The sequence below is a fragment of the Pipistrellus hanaki genome (genome assembly GCF_964339955.1).
Source record: "Pipistrellus hanaki genome assembly, chromosome: 6".
NCBI classification, from domain to species: Eukaryota; Metazoa; Chordata; class Mammalia; order Chiroptera; family Vespertilionidae; genus Pipistrellus; species Pipistrellus hanaki.
Window position 1 is genome coordinate 12,227,239 of NC_140508.1, and position 20,558 is coordinate 12,247,796.

Genomic DNA, 20,558 nt, shown 5'->3' on the forward strand with positions numbered 1-20,558 from the left:
AGGACTTAATACGATGCCTGGTACTTAATATGCACAAGCAATGAAGAGAAATAATCTGACTCACTTTAATGAGACTTGAGCCAGGGAACTCTCAATCACTAAAATATTGCTATCTCTTGAAAACTTTTAATGCCAGCCAACTTCTAATTACACTCAGAATACTTTTCAACAACTTTCCCATTGGTCCATGTTTTATCAAATGAAAATAAATGTTCCTACTGACCAGAACAAAATGCAATTCGAAGGGTGAATCTGCTGCCTGAAGTAAAATACTGACCTTCAAAGTCTCACATGAGTGATTTTGGGTTTTCTACCGTTTTGAATTATCCACGCCACCGCTCCCCTTATTGGCACTGATAACAGAGTGTTAACTACATTACATGCAATTAAATTCAAAATATTTGTGCAGCAATTATATGGATTCATCAAACCTAATGGTGCAGTCAGAATTTCGTGTGTACTCATCAGTACTGCTCAGGAGGGGAAAAATTGGCATATAGAAATATATTCCCACAAACTGATAATTAGAAAGTAAACATTGTGTCTAATGTCCTCCTGGTAGCTGATGTCTATCAATAGTAAACGAATTGGAAGTGTCTAACAGCATTGACCCTACTGCTGGTACTGTTGTGCATTCTTCACCAGAGATTGGATATATTCTGCAGTGGATGAATAAACCATACTTCTGTTTCCTCTTCTGTTGGTAAAGTTATTTTTATTCTTTTTTTGAGATCTTCTCTGCCTCTCACTTTTGGTCGGCCAGCACATAAATCCATTGAAGAAGACGTTGCCAGAGGCAACCCAATACCCATGGCCCACCTCCAAGTCTACCCAGAGCCAAGCTGGACCATTTCTGTGCACACCGACAGTGTCCCACCTCAGACATTCATGGCTCTCCCTCTCTCTGAGTGTCCACACTGGCACCCGAGAGCGTACTCATCTAGGGAATTAAGGATAACCCTCCACCAATGAAGAATGGGAGTTGGAGGAATCATATTCCAGCTTTCCCACTCCTTAGGGGGCAATTCTGAAGTTCCTAAAGGGTCCCTAATGGGACTGAGGCCAAGATGCCCACAGGGGGTTCACCACGTTCCAATGCATCTTTTATTGACTGCCCTACCTTGCCTGTCTCATTTCCCAACTTCCTCCCTGGTGTTTCCCAGGATCATCTTCCAAATATACTTCTTGCATCCAGGCCTTCGGAAAAAGGTCTGCTCCGGGGAGTAACCCTGTCAATGCACCCCATTTTGTTTAAGGACTTGATCCTCTTATGAAACTCGGTGGAGGTCAGAAGCAAATTCCCAGAGGGAGATTTGTTCTCACATTCTTGAACTCCTTTGCAGTTAGGATGCACAGCAATTGGTGAGTCTTTCTGAGATTATGACACAGACAAGCATAGTCTACTCTGGCAGCAGCGGCAGGGCTACGTCTGTCCCCAGAAGTGGCCGTGGCTGCAATTCCAACTGAAGCGATTCCAGCTGAAACTCCCTTTTCGGGTGAGGCAGCAGCCACATCTGGGCCCATAAGTGCTGGAGGCAGAGTCTTCAGGACACAAGTTCCTCCACACCCCAATTTTGGCACTTTTCCTGGTTTCTCTGGTCCCCCGGCCAACTACAGATGCTCCAATAAATTCCTTTTCCTTTCAATAAAACAAGAGTTCGTTTTCTATGACTCAACACTGAAAAGACCAACTGATATGGATTCTGTTCTGCTTATATACACTAATAAAAGAGAATGATGCAAATTGAACATTCCTTCATGACACCCACCAGCCAATCAGGAGTATGCAAATTAACTCAACAAAGATGGTGGGTTGATTTGCATACATAGGCTCTGAGTGACCAGGGGTGGGACATTTGCATCATCACCATGGCAATGATGCAGGCCTGCCATACTGCCCTAGCTGCTCTGGGCCTCTGGGCAGCATGGGAAGGTGGAAAGGTGGCTCTGGCCGGAGCTAAGGCAGTGCCAGCAGCCAGGGGAAGGAAAGCCCATTCTTGCACAAATCTTCATGCATCAGACCTCCAGTGTATAAAAATAACAGGAATTGTTCATTATGGCATTGTCTATCAGGGGCAAATATTAAAGAAACTTAAATATTCACCAGTAGGAGACTGGTCAATGATGAAATAACAAGTCAACAGCTAACAGCTGACAGGCTAGCCAAAACTGGTTTGGCTCAGTGGATAGAGCGTTGGCCTTTGGACTGAAAGGACTCAGGTTTGATTCTGGTCATGGGCATGTACCTTGGTTGTGGACACATCTTCAGTGGAGGTGTGCAGGAGGCAGCTGATCAATGTTTTTCTCTCATTGATGTTTCTAATTCTCTATCTCTCTCCCTTTCTCTCTGTAAAAAATTAATAAAATATATAAAATAAACAAATAAATAAATAAAAGCTGGCAGGCTAGCTCTGATGTACATATATGAAATTATTGCAGGATTAACTTTTTAAAAATCAGAGCCATGCATGTCATTTGTTATTCTTTGTTTCAAATAGATAGATAAATATGTGTGTATGTATAGTTATATATTGACCTATGTATGTGTGTATATATGTATATATATATATATATATATATATATATATATATATATATATATATTTGCGTGTATGTGTGTGTGTATCCTATATGACTTACATGCTTGTACAAGTATTAACTGTCTGTAGAAGGATCTAGTAATAGAGAAACAAGGATCCTAAAAATAAGGTATGGGGCCAAGTCTTACATCCTTTTAAATCTTTTGAGTTTACAATTTGAATATATATCATCTATGCAAAAATAATTAAAATTTAAATTGTGTAAATGAATGTAGCCATTTGAAGAAGAAAAATACAAATTCCAAGACCCTGACACAGTTGGTCTAAAGCAAGACCAAAGACTGCATTTTTAGCGAGCAGCTCAAGTGGCTGTCCCAAGGGCACACTTCTGAGACCCTGGCTTACCTTCTCAGTGATCAGAAGTGAATTATGCAATGTTCTGTTTTCTATTGTACAAATCTCTGCACTGAGCCTCAATTAATATTGTATCTGTTTGTGTAAGTAAGTATTTTTTAGAAGAGTTTATGCTGAGATGAACATTCATTGGCATCCAAAAATTTCTCCTGTGTGCAAAGGGAAGCATTGATACATTGACAACCAGCAGAGTTTCCTAAACTAGTACCAACTGCCCAGGCAAAGATCCTTAATTTTACTCCCCCATCTTTCCTGAAATATTAAGTGGAGATGATCATCTATATATATAAAAGCCTAAGCGACAGAATGATCAGAACAGCTGGAACATCTGGTCATTATGATGTGCACTGATCACCAATGGCCAGACACTCAACACAGGAGCTGCCCCCTGGTGGTCAGCACACTCCCACAGCAGGAGCACTGCTCAGCTGACCAATCAGCTGACCGACCCATCCCAGCGACCCACCAGCACAGCAGCAGTCACTCACTCCCTCAGTAGTCCTGCAGGTCCAATCTCCAGAGAACCAGCCAGGCACTGACGGCCAGCGCCACCAGCAGGATCCCAACAGTGCTGTTGGCTGCCTAGAAGTCAGCCTCCTGCACTGCGGCTACTTCCCCTCCCTAGATGCTCCATAAGGAAGAAACAATATAAAACCAGCCACCAGGTGGCTCCCAACAACCTGTGCAAATGTCAGCAGTATGGATCTTGATCTGGAGCTGGCAAGGGCATCCCACCACCCACCCAGAGGGTTGATCTGTCCCAGCCTCCCCTCAACCCCCTCTGGACCCCATCCATACACAAATTCATGCATCGGGCCTCTAGTATGCTCATAATGTGCTTTTTATTTCAACATCAACGTACATGTACACACAATCACACTCAGGCATGCTCACCCACATGCTATTCTTACCTGATTTTGGAATGTTTCCAACCAAGATATATATTTTACCATGAAGACAAAGATCACTCTTTGAAAGTTGAAAGTTCACTATTTTCACTGCATATTAGTGTGGTCGTCTTTCTCAACTAAATTGCTTTTCTGCCCTATCCTCACTTTTTTCTCTTTCTTACTGTTTCCTCTGGGAGTCATGCCAAACATATAAGGAAATGACCCACTATATCAATCTATTATGTATCTATTATATCCTTTTAAAGCCTCTGCCAGCCTGGCTGCCATGGCTCAGTGGTTGAGTATCAACCTATGAACCAGAAGGTCACAGTTTGATTCCCAGGGCATATGCCTCGGTTGTGGGCTGGATCCCCAGTGTGGGGTGTGTAGGGACAGCTCTCTCATCATTGATGTTTCTATCTCTCTCTTTCTCTCTCCCTCTCCCTTCCTCTCTGAAATCAATAAAAATACATTTTTTAAAAATATTACATAAATAAAACCTCTTCTATTTCAAACCAATGTATTTTCATATGGCATCTTCCATAGAAATTATCTCAAAATACTTTGTTGAGAAGTAAAAGGTATGATAAAACAGTTAAAGCATTTTTAAAATTCTTGGATGTGGAGATCAAGAGTTAAGCACTCTTCAACCATGTCCTGTAACTTCACAGCTCTTAATGTGAGAGGTTGGTTTTTTGTATTTAGCAATTCCTGTTTTAGAGAACAGCGACTGTCAAAAGCTTACACTTAGGTCTAGGTTATCAGAGTGTGATCATCACATAAGGGCTGAATTGGGAAAGTGCAATTGCATTCACTTCAGACCTTCGGCCTCTTCCTTAAGCCAGCATCCTACCTGGCTGCCTGCCCCTCATCACTGGCCTTGCTAATTCCCCTCTGGTTTCCTCAGTGACATGTGACTCTAGTCCTCTCTTGCAACCCTTTTTCTCCTCCCAATGGAATCATCCATTCTGCTGGCCAACATATGCTGCACAGATTATTCATCTTTTGTTCTGTTCAGAATCTATTCTTATTTTGCTCATTTCCCCCAAGATCTCTTTTGGAAAATTTCCACCAACTGCATTCCATGTGTTTTGGGTGGAGTTTGCCCCAGGTCCAGGTTACAGAGGCGGGGCAAGATCCTGGCTGGCCCAATCAAAGTCTTCCATTCCCCCAGCCTTGAGTCGTTCAAAGATGAGGATGTGGTAGTTTTTGTCTTTTTCATATGTGAACCAACCAGGGAAACACCAGAAGGGAAGTGGGGACCTGAGACAGAAAAGGAGGGGCAGCCAATACAGAGTGTGTTATCAATGCAGTTTCCATGGAGGGGTACGTGGAGATGATCCTTCTCAGCAACTCTGGCACTCAGTGGAAAGCAGGTCCACCCGCACGAGAAAGACCTTCGGCAAAGAAATGCAGCCCTGACTGCTGGGATTTGGGCCAAGTAGCAGTAAAATGATGAGTGCACAGGGACAGGGGGTGGGTTGCTGAGAGCACCTGCTACAGCTTATCAGACTTAGTGAGTGGCCATTTGCCATGCTTCTCTGCCTGACCCAAATATGAACTTTCTTTCATACATTTTTGGATGAACTCCTACTAATGAACCTTGATGAGAAGTAGGGATCACCTGTAACTATAAGGGCTAAAACCCATATTTTCACACTTTACACCTCCCTTGCACTTAGGGTGCAGGCACTTGACCCATCTCCAGCCAATCAAATGTACCCAAGCCAGATTTAAAGAGTGAACTTTAGGCACTAGTAGCAGGAATCTATTCCGACAAGGCTGTCTGTGTCATAAGTTAGTATGCAACAACTGTTAGCTATTACGATTAAGAGGAATACTTCCAAATATCCTATATAATAAATAGGTAATAGGCAAATTGACCATCACTCCAACACACAAGATGGCTGCCCCCATGGGGTCAAAGATGGCTTCCACAAAATGGCCAGCAGGGGAGGGCAGTTAGGGGTGCCCAGGCTGGCAGAAGAGGGCAGTTAGGGGTGACCAGGCCTGCAGGGCAGGGCAGTTGGGGTCGACCAGGCCAGTAGGGGAGGGTAGTTGGGAGGGACCAGGCCTGAAAGGGAGGACAGTTAGGGGTAACCAGGCCCACAGGGGAAGGCAGTTAGGGGAAATTTGGGCTAGCAGGAGAGCAGTTAGGCGCCAATCAGGCTGGCAGGGGAGTGGTTAGGGAGTGATCAGGCTGGCAGGCAGAAGCAGTTAGGGGCAATCAGGCAGGCAGGTAGGCAAGCAGTTGGGAGCCAGCAGTCCTGGATTGTGAGAGGGATGTCCGAGTGCCTGTTTAGGCCTAATCCCGAACAGGCAGTTGGACATCTTTCAAGGGGTCCCAAATTGGAGAGTGCACGCTGGGCTGAGGGACACACACACATACACCTGTGCATGAATTCCATGCACCAGGCCTCTACTTTTCTTATATTTAAAACTAGAGGCCTGGTGCACAAATTTGTGTCTACAGGATCAGACCAAACTGGCTCTCCAATATCCCCCAAGGGGTCCCAAATTGCGAGAGGGTGCAGGCCAGGCCAAGGGATTCCCACCAGTGCACTATTGGGGCAGGGGAGGGACACAGGAGGTTGCCCAGACAAGTAGGGACCACAGAAGGGCTCCAGGGTGTGTTTGGCCCAGTCGTCAGCAAATTCATTAGTCAATAGAGCCAAATATCAACAGAAAATGATTGAAATTTCTTTTGAGAGCTAAAGTTTTTAAACATAAACTTCTTCTAACTCCACTTCTTCAGAATAGACTTGCCCAGGGCGTGGTATTTTGTGGAAGAGCCACACTCAAGGGGCCAAAGAGCCACATGTGGCTCACAAGCCGCAGTTTGTCGACCACTGGTCTGGCCCATCTCATTCAGTCCTGATTGACCAGACCCCAGCAGCAAGCTAACCTACTGGTTGAAGCATCTGCCCCCTGGTGGTCAGTGCACATCATTTTGGCTGATTTACTGGTCAACTGTCTTCCCCCTGGTGGTCAGTGTATGTCATAGTAAGTGGTTGAGTGAACTTAGCATATCATTAGCATATTACATTTTGATTGGTTGATTGGCCAACCAGATGACCATACATATAGCATATTAGCCTTTTATTATATAGGATATGGGAACCCTAGTAGTCTTTGGTGGAGTCTTCGGGGATCTCTATGTACAACATGATGTCCTGTGCAAATAATGAGAGTTTTACTTCCTCCTTTCTGATTTGTATGCCTTTTATTTCTTCTTGTCTGATCGCTGTGGCTAGGACTTCCAGTACTATGTTGAATAAGAGTGGTGAAAGTGGACATCCCTGTCTTATTCCTGTTCTTAGGGGAAATGGTTTTAGTTTTTGCTCATTGAGTATGATGTTGGGTTTAGGTTTGTCATATATGGTTTTATTATGTTGAGGTACGATCTCTCTATTCCCACTTTGATGAGAGCTTTTATCAAAAACAGGGGTTGGATTTTGATGAATGCTTTTTATGCATCTATTGATGAGATTTTTGTCCTTCAATTTGTTTATGGTGTATCACATTCATTGATTTTTAAATATTGAATCAACCTTGCATCCCTGGGGTCCCTTACATCCACTTGGACAAGGTGTGTGATCTTTTTAATGAATTACTAGATCTGATGTGCTAATATTTTGTTGAGGATTTTAGCAAATACGTTCATTAGGGATATTGCCTCATAATTCTCTGTGTAGTGTTTTTATCTGGTTTTGGAATTAGTATAGTGCTGGCCCCATAAAAAAGATCTTGGAAGTGTTCCTTCCTCTTGAATTTTTTGGAAAAGTTTGAGGAGGATAAGTGTCAGTTCATTTTTGAATGTTTGGCAAAACACACCTGTGAGGTTGTCCAGACCTGGGCTTTCATTTGTATGGAGATTTTGTTATTATTACTATTACTGCTTCAATTTTATCCATTGTTATAGGCCTATTCAGGTTTTCTGATTCACTTTTAAAATATTATATTTTTCTAGGAACTTGTCCATTTCATCCAGATTGTCCAGCTTATTGGCATATAGTTGTTCATAGTATTTGCTTACAATTCTTTTTTTTTTCCTTTAGAGTCCGTTGTTATGTCACCTCTTTCATTTTTATTTTATTTGTGACCTCTCTCTCTTTGTTTCTTGATGAGTCTGGCTAAAGGTTCATCAATCTTATTTATCTTTTCAAAGAACTAGCTCTTGATTTCATTGATCTTTTGTAATTTTTTTTAGTCTCTATGTCATTTATTTCTGCTCTGGTCTTTATTATTTCCTTTCTTATACTTCTCTGGGCTTTCCTCTTTTTTTTTTTTTCTTTCCCTAATTCTTTAAGTTGTAAGGTTAGACAGTTTACCCAGTGATCCCACTTCTGGGAATATATCCTAAAAAATATGAAACACCAATCAGAAAGAATATATACACCTCTATGTCATAGAAGCACTATTTATAATCGCTAAGATCTGAAACAGCCCAAGGTCCATCAGTAGATGAATGGATAAAAAAGCTGTGGTACATTACACCATGGAATACTATACAGCCATAAAAAAGAAGGCTATCTTACCCCTTGAGACAGCAGGAAGAGTATTATGCTAAGTGAATAAGCTAGTCAGAAAAAGATTATGATCTCACTCATATGTGGAATTCAATAAACAAAATAAACTGGTGAATAAAATAAATCTAGATACATAAAAGCACGGAACAGACTGACAAATCTCAGAGGGAAGGTAGGGATGGGAGTGGGAGTGGGGAGAGATTAAGAAAGGATTTATATGCACATATGCATAACCCATGGGCATAGACGATAGTGTGGTGAAAGCCTGGGGGAAGAGGGAGAAGAGTCAATGGGGGGAAAAATAGACATCAGTAATATTTTCAATGATAAAGATAATTTTATTTAAAATATGGGCCCCTTCTTTTAACAAAAAAAAGTTGTATTCCCTCCAAATATGTTGTTTGATATTCAAAAGAACTTAAATACCATTGTGGAAAATAAACCAAAGCAATGAAATAAAACACTATCCTGTTGGGAAAACATGCCCAGCCCAATCGCCCCCGCACAATATATTGGTGTGCCTACCTCCAGAAACCACCCCAAAATAATAGAAGCATTTGAAGATAATTTATTACACTGACTGGGATATCTAATTGAGCCTCACCCTGTTCTAGACTCTGCAGGAAGCCAGGGATAACGAGATAAAAGACAAATTCCCTGCCTTTCAAACAAACACAGATTAGGTGGGGAGATGCATCTGTAGAATAATAATTACCAACATGTTGCCACAAATATCTTTCCAGAGGCAATGAGAAAGCCAAGGCAGGGGGCACCTCACTCAGCCTGGGGGCACCTAATTACCAGTTGCTTAAACTGCGCTTTGAAGTTCAAGTAGGACTGAGCCAGAAAGAGAGTGCAGAAATCTGCTCCAAGAAGAGGAAGTGGCCCTGTGAGAGGGTGTGAGAACTTCAGGCAGATCAGAGGAGGAGGGAGTGGGAAGGTGTATAGAAACCCCAGGAGCCTTCTTTTCCTTTACTCAGTAGACAAATCCTATCATGGCTTCCTTTGTCCAGAAACGGAAGAGAAGAAGTGGGGAGGTTAGGAGGGAGGAAGACATTTTTTAAAAAATATATATTTTATTGATTTTTTACAAAGAGAAAGGGAGAGGTAGAAATATCGATGATGAGAGAAATATCGAACAGCTTCCTCTTGCACAACTCCCCTGGGGATGTGCCCACAACCAAGGTACATGCCCTTGACCGGAATCGAACCCAGGACCATTCAGTCCCCAGGCCAATGCTCTATCCACTGAGCCAAACCGATTTTGGCAGGAGGAAGACATTTGAGAGAAAAGATCAAGGCTGTTGCTTGCCACCCTCTTTAGAACAAACATTATCCAATACTAAAGGCCATCTCTGAACACATGTTGCACATTCCGTAACTTACCATGTGAGCAAAAGGTGACGGAGCTAATGGATCCCAAGCATTAGGAAATGGAGTAAAGGAAAGTGTGTGTGTGTGTGTTTAAAGAAAGATTCTTAATTATAATTTTTGTTGTGGTTAAGCCTTACCTGAGGGTATTTTTTCTATTGATTTTGTTTTTTATTGTTTGTTTAGAGAGAGTAGAAAGAAAGTGTGGGAGAGAGAGGAGCATCAATATGAGACATATTGATTGGTTGTCTCCCACACAAGCATGAACCCAGGAATGTACCCTTGACCAAGAATCAAACCTGTGACCTTTTGGTGCATGGGCCAGTGTTCTAACCACTTAACTATGCCAGCCAAGGCTTCATTATAATTTATTTTTAAGGAACATCAGTGTTTGAAGGTGTGGATTTCAAAGTTATTCTTCAAACTAGTCCATTACTCACAAGTAGAAGCCATCATTTTTAGAAACACAGGCATATTAGTTAGGATGACTAAGCTTTCTAAGAAAATAAATACCTAAGCTCCACCTGGAATCTCATTTTGTTCTAGTGTCTGTTTAAGTGTTTGTTATTATTAAAGAGATTGGGTGGCTGTGTCTGTATTATAGATGTGTCCTTCCTGTGTCTTATTTGGAACATCTGGTCTCATTACTTCAAGATATATTCAATTGTCTTCTAAAGGTTGACCTTTATTCAACTTCATCAGAAATTTCATTTTGGTCTTCACAGCAGTCACCAATATAAGAAATGTCAATTATTCATTTTTCTTTTTGATTTAAATCAAATCAATGAGCCTTATTGAATACTGGTGACTAGTACAGCACTTAGTACTGAGAAACTAAATTTTCTTCCTGTCTTTTTGTATTTATTACTACTTTTTTGGCAAGGAAATCCACTTGGGGGTCAAAAACAGGAATTCTATCCAATTTCCTATGATTTAAAGTAGGTAAATAATAAATGGATGTTTTCATTCTGAAAGGCCCAATATTGTTCAGCAAACAGATCACACATAATTGTGTTATGGAACACATTCTGTTTTGAATCTAAGTAGGATTAAAGTTTAGATGGGATACTAGGTTTAAAATCAAATTTTCCCAAAATATTCAAGCCAAAACATAAATAAATAAAATGTGGACTAGATACATCTATAATAGCCTTTGTGGTGACATTAAATGTAAAATCCATCTCCACCTTCCAGATTTGTGAAGTAATTTATCTGGCCAAAAGTCTAATTTAAACTTGTATGTAATTTTGGATTTGTTTGCAAGTGGGGGAACCCAGATGTTAGGGGACTAAGAGATTTGTTTGGAAGAAATGAAATGGATGATCCACATGTTGAACAAACAATCATATTATTTCTACTCTATAGACACGGGCTAAAAACTATACGAAACTTGGGGTTAGCTGGGTTGACTATAGTGAGAAGAGACAGCATGATGAAATGTGGGGATTGTTTGATTTTAAAACCCCCCAAGGAATAACGAGTGATCTTCAGAAGAGAGTCTTTTGCATGGTTTCAGGTGAACTTTCATGCTCCTTGAAGGCAGCTTTGCTATACTGTGAAGTGTAAGGTGTGCTGTGAGCCAAGTTCAAGGTGCAAACACAGCGACGTGGCCCCGTGCACAGGAGTTGGGTTCTGGGGGCAGCACAAGAAGTGCAGTTTACAACGGTCAGAATCATCCTTAAAAAGTATCTTTAAGAAGGTGACCTGTCTACACCTACACACCACTACACCCAGCCACTGCCCAGTCAGCCCAACACCAACCATTTTTCTGCAGAATTGAAACAGACTTTTCTGTTCACTCTGTAGCTCACCTACATTTAAATGCCAGGTTATATGACCGATACGCATTTTTATTTTTTTATTTTTTTATTTTTTTAAATATATTTTATTGATTTTTTACAGAGAGGAAGGGAGAGAAATGGAGAGTCAGAAACATCAACGAGAGTCATTGATCAGCCGCCTCCTGCCCGCCCCCTACCGAGGATGTGCCCGCAACCAAGGTACATGCCCTTGACCGGAATCGAACCCGGGACCCTTCAGTCCACAGGCTGACTCTCTATCCACTGAGCCAAACTGGTTTCAGCCAATACCCCTTTTTAAATGCTAGATCACTTTTTGAGTGAAATGCAGGGACTGGGACCCCCAAAGGAACAACAAAGTCTCATTTTCCATCTCACCTACAGTGTAGACCATAGAGTGTTACATAGACTGGTGAGTGCATTTGCCAGGTGAATTTATTTAGATTATTTTTCTCTTACTCTCCTTTGCTTCATACAATTTCAATTGACATATGTTGAAAGCATGTGTGATGGACTCCATGCGTCCCTAAGACAGTGGGCTGCGTGATCAAATGGCACACGGAACGCATGAACCATGTGGAGTAGGTTTAAGGCCGCATTTGGCTGGGACACCCAGGGCCAACAGCTCCTTCCCTGCATCTGTTTGGATCGCCTGAGCTTCACTTCTGAGTGGTTGGGGCCTGTGGTTTCATAGTTTAAATATTGCCACTGGGTACAGTTCCCTAAATTTAAGTTTACAGGAAAATCAGACCATTGACTGAATTTGCAGGGAAAGTCTTGCTAGGCCCCAGCCTAAACAATATACAAACTACTGACACTTAAAGAAGTCAGGACTTCTAAGAATATATATATATATATATATATATATATGCCTAAGCCAGTGGTCAGCAAACTGCGGCTCTTTGGCCCTTGAGTTTTTAGCAAAGACCAGCTTAGGAGTGCCCTAATTAATTTAATAACAATGTACCTACCTATATAGTTTAAGTTTAAAAAAATTGGCTCTCAATAGAAATTTCAATCTTTGTACTGTTGATATTTGGCTCTGTTGACTAATAAGTTTGCTGACCACTGACCTAAGCAACCATTACAACCAAAGGACCAGAACAACCGGTCGCTTTGATGTTCACTGACCACCAGGGGGCAGACACTCAACACAGGAGCTTCCCCCTGGTGGTGCACTCCCACAGCCAACCTCCCATGGTCCTTCCCCCGATAAGGCTCCTGGCACTGGAGAATCTGGATCCGGGAAACCTATAGGAGGAGATCAACCCTGATGCTGATCGATGTTGATCAAGACAGAGTAGCAGTCAGAGGGGGCACAAGAGGCAACGCAGCAGCCTAACTGCAAAGATGTAAAGTAAGTACAACCACCACCTTACCTCTGCCCCCACACAGCACCGCTCGCCCTTCCACCCCTGTCAGCCACCTCTAGCTCAGCATGCACCTTTCCCAGCTCCCAACCACTAGTGCTCCTACAGCAGTGTGTCACCATTGGCCAAAGTCAGCTACCTATCATGCTTGAGGGTGGAGCCCTGAGAAAATGTGTGGCTGAGGTAGGAGAGACAACCTATCTATCAGCAACTCCGCCCTGAGGAGAGTGAAAGGCCCGAGGGTGAGCAGCGAAGTAGAACTGCATTTCCACCTCTGAGCATAGCTGGTGTTCAGGCTGTTTGGGGGGCTCTGTCTGTGGTTTTTGTTTGCCGCTACCTCAGCACAGCTATACAACTGCATCGGGGCCTGCCAGCCAACCTCCCGTGGTCCCTCCCCATGCCCTGCACAAATTCATGCACCGGGCCTCTAGTAAAAGAAATGTTCTGCCCTCTCTGACCATCCAGGTGTGGTCAAGCGGGCTCATCTCCCCAGCTCTCCGCATCCCCAGGAAAGCCATCCCCAAGGACATGTGGGACTTCGCGGGCCTTGTGACTCAGCCTGATAAAGAGCCGCATGGTGGGAGCCTCTGACGGGGAGATGCTTGTCACAGGCCCTAATGGCCCCTCTGTCAGGCGCTCGCAGAGTAGCTGTCAGCGGTGACGACCACCGATCGCCCTCTCCTCCCGTCAAAGTGCGAGCCTTCCTTTGGCAGCCGCACAAAGGCAGCTCGGGAGGGAAGAGCAAGAGGGAAGGGGACTCAGAAAAGTCAAAGAGAAAGGCTGGAGTGCAGAGAGAGAACAGAAAGAGGCAGCGGGTAGGAAAAATTCTCCAGATCCCTCCCAACTGGGCACATCAAGCATGGCAAGAAAACAATGGTGCTGCCATCTCCACGGCTTCGGCTGTGAGGAGCACCCTTCCTGCGCTCATCCCTGATGTTCTGCGGGGCAGCTGGCCTCCTCCTGCCTGCCTGGTCATGCAGAGTTCATGCCGTTTCCCGAGTGCCACATGCCTGGACTGGGGGGCAGGAAGACCCAATCTCCAGGCTCTATATGAGCACGGGCGGGGGCAGGGGAGCTGCCATTATTACATCCAATGGGCTTCGGTGGGACCTGTTCTTGCTGATAAGAAAATAGTAGCTGGCTTCCAGAGGAAGGGCGCACGCGTGACCCCTCCGGCCTGTCCCGCTGTCTGCATCCCGGGGCTGGGTTTATTCAGAATCCAGGAACCAGCACCAGAAGTAAAGACTACATCTAAACTCAGCTTAACTTTCCTCCCCAGCCGCCAAAATCATCCTGCGTGCTCTTCCTTGTGGGAAGGGAGTGGGCTGTGGGCAGCCTGCCATGGGGATTTCCTGCCCTCCACCCCCCTGTCACGGTCCTATGAAGCCATCTGGGGGTGTTTGTGATAATACCATGCCACAGAGCCACATCATACCTACAGTAAACTCCTGCCATCAAGGATGTGCGCTAGGCCAGGAGAGACAGAGGAGGGAAGGCAGGGAACCGTGCAGACTGGGGGGTGTTCCCCATTTCCCTCAGGGAGTATGTGCCCCAAATAGGTTTGCAAATGAGGTATACTACCGTGTTTCCCGGAAAATAAGACATCCTTTGAAAATAAGACCTAGCACATGGAAAGATAAGACATCCCCTGAAAATAAGACGTAGCGCAACTTTGGGAGAAAAAATTAACATAAGACACTGTCTTATTTTCGGGGAAACAGGGTAGTAAATCTGACGTCCCTCTGCCCTTCTTCCCCACATTCTTGCACAGGTGAGCCTCTCACCTTGCTGAGCTCAGACTCTGTGCGGACTTTTCACACAATGTGGCTCCCAAACACAGGCCAACGCTCTCAGCGGGTCCCACCAAGAAGCTCTGGTCCGAACTAAGCCTGGGAGGAAGGCTGGCTCACCTGACCTCCCTGGAGGAGGCTGTGGGAGGGGGTTTTGACTCTAGGAGAATTTCCCCTTCGGTGAAGGCTTTAGAGCCCAACTCCTGTACTGGATGAGCAACATCCTAGCGGCTGATGAGAACCTAAAGGAGACCCCTAGGGGCAAGACTTCCGAAGTCAGGACTCAGGACCATCCCGTGCAGCCCCTGATCTGAGTCCCAGTGAAAGGAACATGCTGTACACAAGGAAAAGTGATTTTGAATGACGCCAGTCCTTTCCCTGTATTCGTGACTGCAAGAAATAACCCTTCAAATGCTTTTCCTGTCCTTCACTCGGCCTCGCATAGCCCAGCTTCTCACTCAGAGCACTCTGACATGTTCCTCCAGCTCAGTTCTCCACTTTTTCCTCTTCACTCTCCACCAACAAGACCCAAGTGACACAAGATGGCCTCTGAAGGACAGAGAAGGAGAAGAGATGGAAGCGAGCTGAGCAGAGTCTTCCTTAGCAGGTGAGGAATGTGCAAAGGATGAGAAACACTCCATAATCAGTACTATTTTTATCCTGTCACATTTTCAGTCTCTTGAAAATCTTTTTTTTTTTTTCTTTTTTTTGGCTCTGAGGATGTAAGCGCTGATGGTGGACTGCCAGGTAGTAGAGGTACCTACCTGGTGTCTCTTCAACGACACTCTGAAAGCCGCCGACTATTCCATGTCACTCCATATGGACAGTGTGTAAGTCCCAGTTCGACAGCTTGGATCCACCAGAATTTACCTCATCCAACTTCAGTCTTCTCGCTCACTGTTCTTTCTGTGCAAAATTTACCTACTCGCTGTTTCCCACATTACCCTCGTGATTCCTTCCCCCACCCCTTTGCCTTCTCCCTCACCTCTGAAAATCTGCCCCATCTCCAATTCTCTGTTCAAATGCCACCTCCTTCATGAAGCCATTCTTGAACTCCGGTACCCCTTTTCCTCCAACTCCTTGGTGACACTTACCACTGTCTACCCTGTGTGTTTGGAGACTCATTTTATTATTACCGAATGAGTCTGGCTTAACCAAGACACAGACCTGGACAACTAATGAGCATCTGTTCATGCCACACATAATGTAAATGTGTAAAAGAGAAGACAAAGCATGCCACTGTCAAAGAAAGCCACGAAATGCACTTATGCCATCACTATCCCATGCTTCTAAATCAGAGTTTGCCGATAGATGACATGTGTGCTGTCTTGCATGACTCCTACGCCCATAACAGACATTAGCAATCCATCATGGCTCAGAACCCCAGCATGAGCACGCCTCTAAATCAGAGGTAGTAAATATGTAGCATGTGTGCTGACTTGCATAATGCCTAGACTCACGGCAGACATTATTAATCAATGATGCTCTCTTTCTGCCTAAACCCTGGCACAACCTCAGCATCCCTCCAGGCAGACGCTACTAAGCAATCTGGATTACCAAGAGATGAAACCCGTTGCCCTGTAAGCTCTCCTTACCCGGAATTGCTTACTCCAATGATTTGCTACAACACATTCCTTCTTTTCTCAATGCCCCTAGCTTCCAGACTGTGCTCATCCCCACACGGGGACTTCGCAGTGGGCATTGCGTCCCACACAAGCTCAGCAAGGCATCAGCCACAGGTCTGGCTTTCCAGCCAACTGGGCTGCTCCAGGTGTGCTGGCCCCTCAGTCTGACTTACTTGTAGGACCCTCGCCTCTCCTTGAGCTCTGTTTCTACCCAAGGAAAAGAAGCTCCTGTTATGTGCTTACCCCAGAAACAAAAAAATAGCCCCCTTAGTTCAGGAAGCATATAAACTGTAACAGTCCTTGCCCATGTCCAAGGCCAACATCACTGGTTAAATAAGGAACTCTCCTGTGAGTCTAGAGGCATCCTCAGAAGTTCTTTTTACACGGGACCCCAGACAATCATTAAAAACCAATCTCCCTTTCCGTTTGAGATGAAATGTGTTTGCTAGTCATGCCCCATGAATCAGTGGGGATTCTGGTTCCAAAACCATTTAACCCTGTGGAGTGTATTGGGTTGCAAAAACCTCTCTTCAATCCTGGGAGAGTCTTGGGAGGCAGCTGGAGTCCAAACGGACCACACAAAAGCCACATCACACTGAACTAAGGACTCGTCTGGAAACCGTGGCCCACCATCTGAGCAGTGGATCACTACTGTGGCCAGCGGAAACGTGGCCCGGACTCTGAGGTCCTGGGCAGTAGAAACCTCACGGTCACTCCCTGCTATCCATTTGAGGAAACCTTACCGAAACGAAAATTACAACCTGTCACATTGCATTACATCAAAGCAATGACGTAACATCATCTTTCTAAAAGCACTTGCTCTAATTTATGGCGCTGCATGATGCCTGCAGAATGGCTCATCTTCGCCGAGTGCCAGTACATTTTGACAGTGATGGTTTCCCCCCAGACTTTGGCAGGCTACAATGAAGATTGGCCAAAACCAGGTCTTTAGAGGCTACTGGAAACCTGCTTCTGAGTCACTAGGGCTCTATCCACCTCATGTCCTGAGCTCACACTCTACAGTTCTGGGCTGTCCAATGACCAGCATGGCAAGTGAGGACTTGACATGGGACAAATCCAACCTGAGAAGCACCACAAGTATAGACTGGAAACATAGGATTTTGGCAGCTTAGAACCAAAAACACTTATTGTATCTCATTAGTAACGTTCTTCTCTACTGGGGGTGGTCCTCCCCTATCCTGGGTTGGGTGCCCACCTCTGCATTGGCACTCTGTCTCCGCCCAGCCGGAGGGACCCGCTAGGTTGGGTTTTGGTGCTGGCCTTTAAGGACTGTGACTGATAAGAACAGAAGTCCAAATGCTACCTAAGTTGCTTACCACAGGTCAAGCGCTGAACCAAGGGGCACTTTAATTACCTCTGATGCCCTCAGCCACCTTTCAGACTACGTAACGGTCACATATGCCCAGTAGTCACTCCCATGGCCCTTGGCTGGGGGTGTAGAGGAGTTTGGGGGAGACGAGAAAGCACCTGCACTTTGTAAAGCCCCAGGAATGCACACTTCCTGCCATCACCACTGAGATCCACGGGTGACATTTCATTGGTAACTTTTGATACTGATTTCATGTTGGTATTATATTTGGGACATATTAGGTTAAATAAATACATTATTTAAATGAATTTCCTTTTTTTCTTTTTACCTCTTAATATGGCTGCTAGGCCATTTTAAATTACATTTGTGACTTGCATTATATTCCTGTTGTTATTACAGAACACCTCACTGTCTCCATGAGCAGGAAAATGAAAGAGTTAAAAGATTTTAAATAAAAGAAAACTTAAATTTCCTTTGAGGGTTCAGACAAGAGACTGCAGTCAAAGTGAGGATTCTAAGTCTCATCAGATCACATCACCCCTCTACCCAGGACTTTTGGGGACCTCTTGTTTCACTCAGGGTAATGGCCAGCATCCTCAACTGGGGTGATTCTGCTTCCACAGGACATTTGGCAATGTCTGGGGACATTCTGGTTGTCACCTCTTGGGGTCAGGAAAAGTGGAGCTACTGGCATTTAGTGGGTAGAGGCCAGGGATGCTGCTCAACATTTTTCACTGCACAGGATGGCACTCACAACAAACACTGACCTGGCCCCAATCATCGACAGTGCTGAGGTGGGGACCCCCTGCCCTCTGGGGCCTGGGTGGTCCCCCCTTCTCATCCCCCTTTGAGACTCTCTATCGTCAGTGCCTTTGGCAGAGCTCCTCTCCCACCCCACTCCAGTCGCACTGGCCTCCTGGGTATTTCTTCAACATGCCGGATGCCTGCTGCCTCAGGACCTTTGCACCTGCCATTTCCTCTGCATACAACCCATTTCCTTCAGAAATGTGCATGATCACTCTCTCACCTTCCTTGTGTCTCTGCTTAAAAGTCCCTCTAATCACTGAGGCCACCCAAATTGAAGTGGCATCCTACCCAGAGCTCTCTCTCCTACTTTATTTTCTTCACTAGAAGCCCAGTGCACAACATCATGCATTTAGTGGGGGGTCCCTTAATCCCGCCTGCACCCTCTAAACCTGCAGGCAGACATCCCCCGAGGGGTCCTTAGCATTGCCGCAGAGGCAGGAGAGGCTCCCTCCACAGCTGCTGCACTCGCCAGCCATGAGCCCCGCTTCTGGCTGAGCGGCACTCCCACTGTGGGAGTGCACTGACCACCAGGGGGCAGATCCCACGTTGAGCATCTGCCCCCTGTGGTCAGTGCACATCATAGTGACCAATCATTCTGCCTTTGGTCGATTTGCATATTAGCCTTTTATTATATAGGATAGCATGTATCACCATCCCACATACTACATATTTTACTTGTTTGTTTTATTATCATCTGTCCCCCAGGAAGAGATATTTCCCTTTGGTTTTCTATTGTGTACATTCCCAGCACCTAGAACAGTGCCTGACACAGAGGACTGATAACAAATTTTTGCTGAATAAATGAATAAAGTTACACAATGACTTGTTGAGAAACTGTCAGAAAAGTATTTCAATGGATCATTTTTGCATGGAATTAAAGACAAAGAATGCCACCTTAGTATAGTCTGGGACAGACATACCTGATTTTAAACCTCGGACAGCTGGTATTACTGGAGATGTTCTGTTACCTATCTTTACACCTAAAAGACCCACCAGTTTCCTCATGTTCCACCTGACTAGCTCATTTTTTAAATGACCCCATTTTTCTCAAAAACTTGTATCTATTAAGATGCATTTCTAGCCCTAGCCGGTTTGGTTCAATGGATAGAGCACCAACCTGCAGACCAAAGGATCCCAGTTTGATTCCAGTCAAGGGCAGGTACCTCGATTGCAGGCTCCTCCCCAGCACAGGCCCTAGTCAGGGGATGTGCAAGAGGCAACTAATCAATGTGTTTCTCTCATATCAATATTTCTCTGTCTTTCCCTCTCTCTTCCACTTTCTCTAAATATCAATGAAAAAATATTCTTGGGTGAGGATTCTTTTTTTAAAAAAAAGATGCATTTCAAAAACAATTATTTATATTTCCACTTTTAAAAATTAGTAGCATTGCACATTGGATCTCTTGATGGGTGGTAGCTAACTGTTATTTCCTCAATGAGTTATAAATCCAAAGCAAAAAGTGAATAAATGTGATATCTCCATTAATTTACGAGTACTACCTATGCTATATAAATCTCAGGTTTCAATTCAGGAGTTTGAAAAATTAAAATTGCCTTGTCTTTCTCATTTTTAATCTTCACGTAGCCTGAGAGTCTGACTACCTCAGGCTGATTTACTCCCAACCTTCCCATTTTACAGATGACAAACGTGAATTTAAAGGCTCTTTATCTCCTCGTGTAATAATTGAGTAATTGCCTTGAAGCAAGATGGGCGCAGACTTCAGAGTCAGACCTGCGCTGCCCTTGCCTCTGTCACCTATTGGCTGGGAGGCCCCTCTATTGGCATGCGCCATGCACTCCTTTGATTTCAAGTGACAGAAACATCAAAGCACAAAAGTCACAGCTGAACGGTAGGGGAAAGGACTTAGTCTTTCTGCTGCTCCCTGTTCTGCTTCTCTCTCTCAGTTAGCTCCATTCTAATTCAAGCCTGTGCCTCCTGGTGACAGAATGGCTGCTGGCCACCCCAAACCGGCATCCTTGCCACTCATGTCCAGCAGAGAGAGGGGACACCGTGCTCCATTTGCTGTTCTTTGGAGCCGGAAAATGCTGCCCTCTGATTACGCACCTGGACCCTGTGACTGTCCCTCACACTG